General features: G+C 34.6%; 1 non-coding gene across 1 annotated transcript; it reads left to right on the top strand.

Moving 5' to 3' along the window:
- Positions 1–525: 525 nt before the first annotated feature.
- On the top strand, positions 526–633 carry LOC112753301 (small nucleolar RNA R71). The gene has a single exon (XR_003177694.1). It is a non-coding gene; the product is annotated as a small nucleolar RNA R71 (small nucleolar RNA).
- The last annotated feature ends 8,216 nt before the right edge of the window (positions 634–8,849 follow it).

The following is an 8,849-nucleotide window of genomic DNA, read 5'->3' as shown; positions in this document are numbered from 1 at the left end:
GCTATTGCAGGGTTCTCAGGATCATAGGCTTCTTCTTCAGAAGATGCCTCTTTAGTACTGTTGGATACAGCTTGCAATCCATTCAGACTCTGAGAAATCATATTGACTTGCAGAGTCAATATTTTATTCTGAGCCAATATGGCATTCATAGTATCAATTTCAAGAACTCCCTTCCTCTGAGGCGTCCCATTACTCACAGGATTCCTTTTCAGAAGTGTACATGAACTGGTTATTTGCAACCATGTCAATAAGTATATTGACTTGCTGAGTCAATATTTTATTCTAAGCCAATATGGCATTCAAAGTATCAATTTCAAGAACTCCCTTCCTCTGAGGCGTCCCATTACTCACAGGATTCCTTTCAGAAGTGTACATAAACTGGTTATTTGCAACCATGTCAATAAGTTCTTGAGCTTCTGCAAGCGTTTTCTTTAGGTGAATGGATCCACCTGCAGAATGGTTCAATGACATCTTTGATAATTCAGACAGACCATCATAGAATATATCCAGGATGGTCCATTCTGAAAGCATGTCAGAAGGACACTTTTTGGTCAGTTGCTTGTATCTCTCCCAAGCTTCATAGAGAGATTCACCTTCTTTCTGTTTGAAGGTTTGAACATTCACTCTAAGCTTACTAAGCTTTTGAGGAGGAAAGAACTTGGCTAAGAAAGCCGTGACCAGCTTATCCCAAGAGTTCAGGTTGTCTTTAGGTTGAGAGTCCAACCATATTCTAGCTCTATCTCTTACAGCAAATGGGAAAAGCATAAGCCTATGAAAAAGAAGAGAACACAAAAGAAAATATGGAATCCTCTATATCACAGTATAGAGATTCCTTATGTAAGTATAAGAAGAGAAGAATATAAGAAGGAGAAGAGAAAAATTCGAACACAGAGGAGAAGAGTGGGTTCGAATTTTTGAGTGAAAGAGGGGTGTTAGTAGATAAATAAATAAATAGAAGGAGATGAGAGGGGGAAGAATAAAATAAAAATATTTTTGTTTTTAATTTAAAATTAAAGTTAAAGTTCGAAAAAAAAATAAAATTAAACTAAGTTATAATTTAAAACAATTAGTTAATTAAAAAGGAATTTTGAAAAAGAGGTTAGTGATTTTCGAAAATTAGGAGAGAGAAAAGTAGTTAGGTGGTTTTGAAAAAGATATGATTGAAATAGAAAAAGATATGATTGAAATTTAATTTAAAAAAGATTTAAAAAGGAAATTAAAAAGAATTGATTTTTGAAAATTAAAGTTGATTACTTGACTAACAAGAAACTAAAAGATAGGATTTTAAAATTTAAAGAATGAACCTTTCTTAATAGGCAAGTAACAACTTGAAATTTTTGAACCAAAATATTAATAGTTAGTATTAATTTCGAAAATATGAGATAAAAATAAGAAAAAGATTTTTGAAAATCATTTTGAAATTTTCGAAAATCATAAAAGAAAAATGAAAAAGATTTGATAAAGATATAATTTTTAAAATGAAAATTTGATTTGACTCATAAGAAACAATTAAATTTAAAAACTTTTTGACTAAATCAAACCAAATTTTCGAAAATTTATGGGAGAATAAGGGAAAGATATTTTTTTAATTTTTGAATTTTTAATGAAGAAAGAGAAAAATAATAAAAAGACGCAAAACATGAAAATTATGAATCAAAACACACAATGCATGCAAGAACACTTTGAATGTCAAGATGAACATCAAGAACACTTTGAATGTCAAGATGAACACCAAGAACTTATTTTTGAAAATTTTTAAGAAAAGAAAAATATGCAAGACACCAAACTTAAAAATTTTTAATGTTGAGACACTAACAAATTGAAAATGCATATGGAAAACAAGAAAAGATACAAAACATGAAAATGCAAAGATCAAACAAGGGAAATCATCAAGAACAACTTGAAGATTATGATGAACACCATGCATGAATTTTTAGAAAATTTTTAGTGAAAATTAAAAATGTGCAAAATTGACACCAAACTTAAAAATTGACACAAGACTCAAACAAGAAACATCAAAATTTTTTTTTTTGGTTTTTATGTTTTTATTAATTTTTTTTGGATTTTTCGAAAATTAATTGGAAAAAGAAAAACAAGGACTTCAACATTTCTAATGAGAATTCCAAGAATCATGCAATGTTAGTCTAAAGCTCCGTTCCAGGAATTACACATGGCTTACTAGCCAGCCAAGCTTTCAGTGAAAGCTCCGATCCAAAACACTAGACATGGCCAATGACCAGCCAAGCTTTAGCATACATAGTTCAAGCATGTGAAGAAGAAGCCTCAGTCCAAAAGAATTTAGACATGGCTTTACAGCCAGCCAGGCTTCAACATATCTCATGAAACTCTAGAATTCATTCTTAAAAATTCTGAAGCCGTAGAATAATTTATTTATTTTATAGAAAAAAAAATTTTTTTGAAAATTTTTCGAAAATAAAAATAAAAATAATAAAAACAAAAAGCTTAAAATTAAAATAAAATTTACCTAATCTAAGCAACAAGATGAACCGTCAGTTGTCCAAACTCGAACAATCCCTGGCAACGGCGCCAAAAACTTGGTATGCAAAATCGTGATCGTTCATTCCTTGGTAACGGCGCTAAAAATATAATACGCACGTCCATAATCTTAGTTCTTTGTCACAACTCCGCACAACTAACCAGCAAGTGCACTGGGTCGTCCAAGTAGTAAACCTTACGTGAGTAAGGCTTGAAGCAAGCTATGGTCACCTTGTAAATCTCAGTCAGGCGGATTTAAATGGTTATGGGGAATTGATAATTAAAATATAATTAAAATATAAAATAGGATAGAAATAATTATGTAATTCATTGGTGAGAATTTCAGATAATCGTATAGAGATGCTTTTGTTCCGCCTGAACCTCTGCTTTCCTGCTGTCTTCATCCAATCCTTCATACTCCTTTCTATGGTAAGCTGTATGTAGGGCATCACCGTTGTCAATGGCTACTTCCCGTCCTCTCAGTGAAAATGGTCCAAGATGCGCTGTCACCGCACGGCTAATCATCTGTCGGTTCTCGATCCTGCTGGAATAGGATTCAGTAATCCTTTTGCGTCTGTCACTACGCCCAGCACTCGTGAGTTTGAAGCTCGTCACAGCCATCCCTTCCCGGATCCTACTCAGAATACCACAGACAAGGTTTAGACTTTCCGGATCACAAGAATGGCCGCCAATAATTCTAGCCTATACCACGAAGACTCTGATCGTAGATCAGGAGGCTAAAAGATACACATTCAGGCTTGTTTCCATGTAGCACGGAAGTGTTTGTCAGGCACGCGTTCATAGGTGAGAATGGTGATGAGCGTCACATAATCATCACATTCATCAGGTTCTTGTGTGAGAATGAATATCTTAGAGAAGAAATAGGCTTGAGTTTAATAGAAAAACAATAGTACTTTGCATTAATTCATGAGGAACAGCAGAGCTCCACACCTTAATCTATGGTGTGTAGAAACTCTACCGTTGAAAATACCTAAGTGAAAATAGGGTAGACATGGCCGAGTGGCCAACCTCCCAAAACGTGATCAAAGGATCCAAAAGATAATCCAAAGATGTTAAACACGATAGTAAAAAGTTCTATTTATACTAAACTAGTTACTAGGGTTACAGAAATAAATAAATGATGCAGAAATCCACTTCCGGGCCCACTTGGTGTGTGCTTGGGCTGAGCATTGAAGCTTTCACATGTAGAGGTCTTCCTTGGAGTTAAACGCCAGTTTGTAACTTGTTTCTGGCGTTTAACTCTGCTTTGCAACCTGTTTCTGGCGTTTAACTCTAGAATATGGCAGGGAGCTGGCATTGAACGCCAATTTGCGTCGTCTAAACTCGAGCAGAGTATGGACTATTATATATTGCTGGAAAGCCCTGGTTGTCTACTTTCCAACGTAATTGAGAGCGCGCCATTTGGACTCTTGTAGCTCCAGAAAATCCACTTTGAGTCCAGGGAGGTCACTAGGGGTGTGCAACAAAACTGGTTTGACTGAACTGAACTGAAACTGAATTGAAACTGTTTTAAATAAACCATTTTTTTTAAATAAAAAATTGAACTGAAACCATAGTTTTTTATAAAAACCAGTTTTTATGGTTCAGTTTAGTTTTAAACCAAATAAAAATTGGTTTATTCACATCAGTAACTTCAATTCAATCTTCTCTCGTTTGCTGAAAATGTGAAAACTGAAAACGCAAAAACCCTAATCGCGTTTCAACATCCTCTCTCGTCCCTCTCCTTCTGCCGCCGTAACTAACCCACCACTGCCACCGTCAGAGTCGCCGTCGTCGAACTATTCGCCGCCGTCGAACTATTCGCCGCCGTCGCTCACCGTCATCAAACATAGTATCGTCTCTCCCTTGCTGGTTGCTGCCGTCGCTACCATTCCTCTCTCGTCTCTCCCTTGCTGCCGCCGCTACCAACCCACCACCGCCATCATCACCGTCGCTACCAACCCCTGCTGCTGCCATCTAACACAATAGGTAATCTCTTTTCTCTTATGTTTTACTATGATTGGAAGCAGGGGAGACAATACTTTTTTACCTAGTCAATTAGTAAGCCATTTTTACAGTTACCCATTTCTATTTTAATTTAATTATTGCAACTTTTTTGTTTTAGTTACTATGAAGTTTTGTGCTGTGGCTTGAATTTAGATACCAATTTTGAGTATTTTGGAGTAGTTTTCTAATTAAAAGATTGGATTTTTAGGATCTTTGGTTGAAGATGGTTCTAAGTGTTGTTTTTGGTTTCTTGGTGCTAATAGTTTCGGAACCACACATGGGACTGATACTGATATCTTCTTTTCTTTAAAGGGGGAAATTTGTTATTTTTGAAAAATATTTTGTAGAAAGTAGATAGAAATGAAGTATCTTTAGATTTAGGCATACTCATTATAAAGTTGGTGGAGCTCATGAGTAATTTAACAGTGTTGACGAGGTTCAATTTTATCATGAACATTAATGCCTAAAGTGTTTGAATTCATTAGTTATCATTAGAGCATGATGCATTGCTGAATTTTTTTTAATCTTGTTTTTAATTAATCAGGCCAACAGTTCTGAACCATTAAGAGTGAATCTGGCGGTTTTAGACCAAAAATTGGTTGATCCAGCAAAGAGATTAAAGGGTCTTCTCCCGGACTGGGTGGACGCTGTTGCTTATTCTAGTTTTATGTCCAGTTATACCTTTTAACTTTTTGTTAGCATCCTCTGTAGGGTATTCTTGTTCTGTGATTAATTTTATACAAGATAGCCTTAGGAATTGATACAATAATTCTAACTAATGCCCAATTAATGTGTTGGTATGCAATTTGTAGAAAAGCTTTCTGTCAGATCTTATAAACTTTGTTTTATAATTCTGGTCTATAGTTTCATTCCAGTTCACTGTTAGTCTTAACTGTGCTATTTCTTCTGTTTGCTTTCCAGTACTCTTACGTTTGCTTATTGTTGATGTTGTTGTAGACTAGATGAGGTGAAAGCTCAGAGAGTTCTAGAATGCCCTTGCATTGTTGACTTGCAAACTGGTTCCTGTGGCTTTCATTTTTTGGAGGCGTTTCTCAGATTTCTAAAGAGAGCATTGCTGAAGAAAAAGTAAGTTCCAAACTTGGTCTAAGTAACCCTGTTAGTGTTAGCATGTAATGATGTATTTATTACTTCATAGTTTGTGTCATTTTATTTATTTATTTTCCTTTTTAAAGTGTTGTTTAGTTGTTTGCATTGGTCACATGTGTCATTTTTGGATGCTGTTTGGTTCTGACGGGGCAACAAAATCTTGCTCTCCTATGAAATATGATGTTGGCAATCGATCTAAGAGTATATTTTAACTGATTTACGTGAAATTGACAAAAGGGTCTTCAAATAATTGATGATAAAGAATCACATATTGATTCTTTGATTAATAGCATCATAAAATTATTATTTTGTGTTCTGTACTTATCTCCCGTTTATTAGAAGCATGAATATAACTCAATGAGTCTTGAAGAAGTGAAGAATAAAACAGAAAGGAAAAATATAGCAGACTTGTGTTACAAGAAAACAGAATGGTAGTATGAATTGTGATTGAATTTACTGTATATTGATTACACTGAGTTGGTCGTATATATAAGAGATGTCAACTGAGATTAGCTTAAACATATACTAATCACAGCTGGTAAAACTAATTCTAACTAACTCAAGTTAATGCTAACAGTTTTGGTACTGCTCCTGCTCACTTTATCTTGTTTGTTACTTTTTCAAGACACTAAATTACTCTCCAAATACACACAATAGCAGTAACAGATTTTCTATCTTCTAAGTCTTCTTCCCAATTAAAATCTGTGAAAGCATACAATCTTAAGTTAGTGCATTTGGTAAATTGAATGTATGAGTTAATTTGAAACTTTATAAAGAATTTAATTTCATGAGTAAAAAATTAAATAACCTCATTCTTTATTAGAAAGAGTTCATGTTCAAATCAGGTGAATGTGGTTTTCTTTGGTTTCTGTTGCTGCCATATCTCCAATAAATGAGGTTTTATTTGTTCTAAATTGAATAACGAAAATAGTTAGACACACAAAAAATTAGTTATTATATATTTATATAATATATATTATTTAACCTATTTTTAGTTTGTATTTTATATTTTAATGTATATTGTACATTGGTAATTAATTTGGTATATAATTTTCGATATCCACTTACATGATTGTTTATAATTTATAAATGTTGTTTGGATCCTCAAATTTACTCAACTCATAAGCAGAACTTAGTTTATACAATTGAAACACAAAGCCAAACACCCAAAGTGAGATGGGTTTTCTGCATAGATATAATTAAATCTCTTCTCCCCTCATTACATATATATCTCTTTCCTATTATTGGTTATTATATATAGATAACACTTTTAATTTACAAGTAGGTTTGTTGCTCATATTAAAAATGTCTGAGAGAGAGGAGCATTCAAATCCTGCTGTTCTTCCTGCTCATCCCTCATTACCTCCTCAACCTAGTGGATCTTCTGGGCGTAAGAATCGATCAGAGATATGGGAACATTTCATTCCAATCGAAGGGATAGAGAAGTATGCGAGATGTAAAAACTGCAACGGTCAAATAAAATATGCGGGGGGAACAAGTGCTATGCGGCAACATTGGAAGCGATGTTTTGACTCGAACAATGAACAGAGCAAGAGACAAAGGATAGAAGGGGGAACAAGTGGACCTATATCCTCACCAAGTTTTACAAAGTTTGACCAAGCAGTATCTCGAAGTATCCTCACTGAGATGTTTGTGACTGAAGAGCTAGCTTTCCGATTTGTAGAAAGAAATGTGTTTCGAAGGCTATTGCATAGCTTGCAACCTAAGTTTAAAATCCCTTCGCATACTACATTGGCCCGTGATATACTTTCTTTTTATGAAACATAGAAAATGAAGTTACAAAATTATCTCTCTCATCATTGTCAAAAAGTGTGCCTTACAACTAACACTTGGACGACATCGAGTCAAAATTTGACTTATATGTCTCTAATGGCACACTTTATTGACAATGATTAGAAGTTGCAAAAGAGGATATTGAATTTTTGCCGGGTTGAGGGTCATTCAGGAGAAGTACTTGGTAGAGCTATTGAAGGTTGTTTGGATGCTTGAAAATTGCATCAAGTTTTTACTGTAATGGTTGATAACGCAACTTCTAATGATGGTGCAATTTTATACTTGAAAAAGAGATTAAATGCATGGAATAGTCTTGTTTTAAAGGGGGACTATCTTCATATGCGTTGTTGTGCTCATATCCTAAATTTGATAGTGAAAGATGGCTTGAAAGAGATTGATGATTCAATTACAAGAATTCGCAATGCAGTAAAATATGTCAAATCATCTCCTATGAGATGTGAAAGCTTCAAAGCGTGCATTGAGCGGGAGAGCATCAATTATAAAGGGCTTGTTTCTTTGGATGTCGAAATTCGGTGGAATTCGACATATTTAATGTTGGAGGCAGCATTGAAGCTTCGAGCAGCATTTGATTTGCTTGAGTTGCAAGATGATAAATATATTAATGAGCTGAGCAAATCTTATGGTGTGCCTACAGATGATGATTGGACTTATGCGGAGTCAATTTTACCATTTTTAAAAATATTCTATGATGCTACATTGCGCATTTCTGGGAGTTTGTATGTCACTAGTAATAAATACATGAAAGAAGTCTTTAGCATCGGAAGAAAAATCAAGTTGCATTGTGAAAATACTGATTTGAGCATAAGGTTAATGGCGTCCAAGATGCAAAGGAAATATGACAATTATTGGGGAACTCCAAATGTCATTAACATGTTGTTGTTGATTGCAATTGTGCTTGATCCATGTCACAAGTTGCATTTTGTAAATTGGATTTTGGATGAGTCATTTGGTGTTGAAAAGGGAGGAGAACTCAAGTCAAAATTGTCTATTTGCTTGAATTCCCTTTATAATCACTACCAAGGCAAAGAAGATGAATCTCAAAGCAATCAAGATGCAATGATCAATGAAGAGGATGAAGATGATATCCTGAATATTTATTTGCAGTCAACTGGACGTGATTCAGATGCTAAATCTGAACTTGACAGATATCTGAAAGAAGATTGTGAGCCTAGAAACAAGTCGGCAGAGTTGGATATTTTGGGTTGGTGGAAGGGAAATTCAACCCGATTTCCTATTCTTGCACGTATGGCTCGAGAAGTTTTAGCCATACCGGTTTCTACAGTTGCTTTTGAGAGTGCGTTTAGTACAGGAGGAAGGATTATTGACCCTTATCGGAGCTCCTTGACACCATATATGGTGGAAGCTCTTGTATGCACTCAAGATTGGGTAATAGATGACCCATTTGGACTAATTGAAAATTTTGA

The sequence above is a fragment of the Arachis hypogaea genome, chromosome 15 (genome assembly GCF_003086295.3).
Source record: "Arachis hypogaea cultivar Tifrunner chromosome 15, arahy.Tifrunner.gnm2.J5K5, whole genome shotgun sequence".
Classification (NCBI taxonomy): Eukaryota; Viridiplantae; Streptophyta; class Magnoliopsida; order Fabales; family Fabaceae; genus Arachis; species Arachis hypogaea.
Note: the sequence above shows the minus strand (reverse complement) of the source record. Positions and strands in the feature narration are given on the sequence as shown.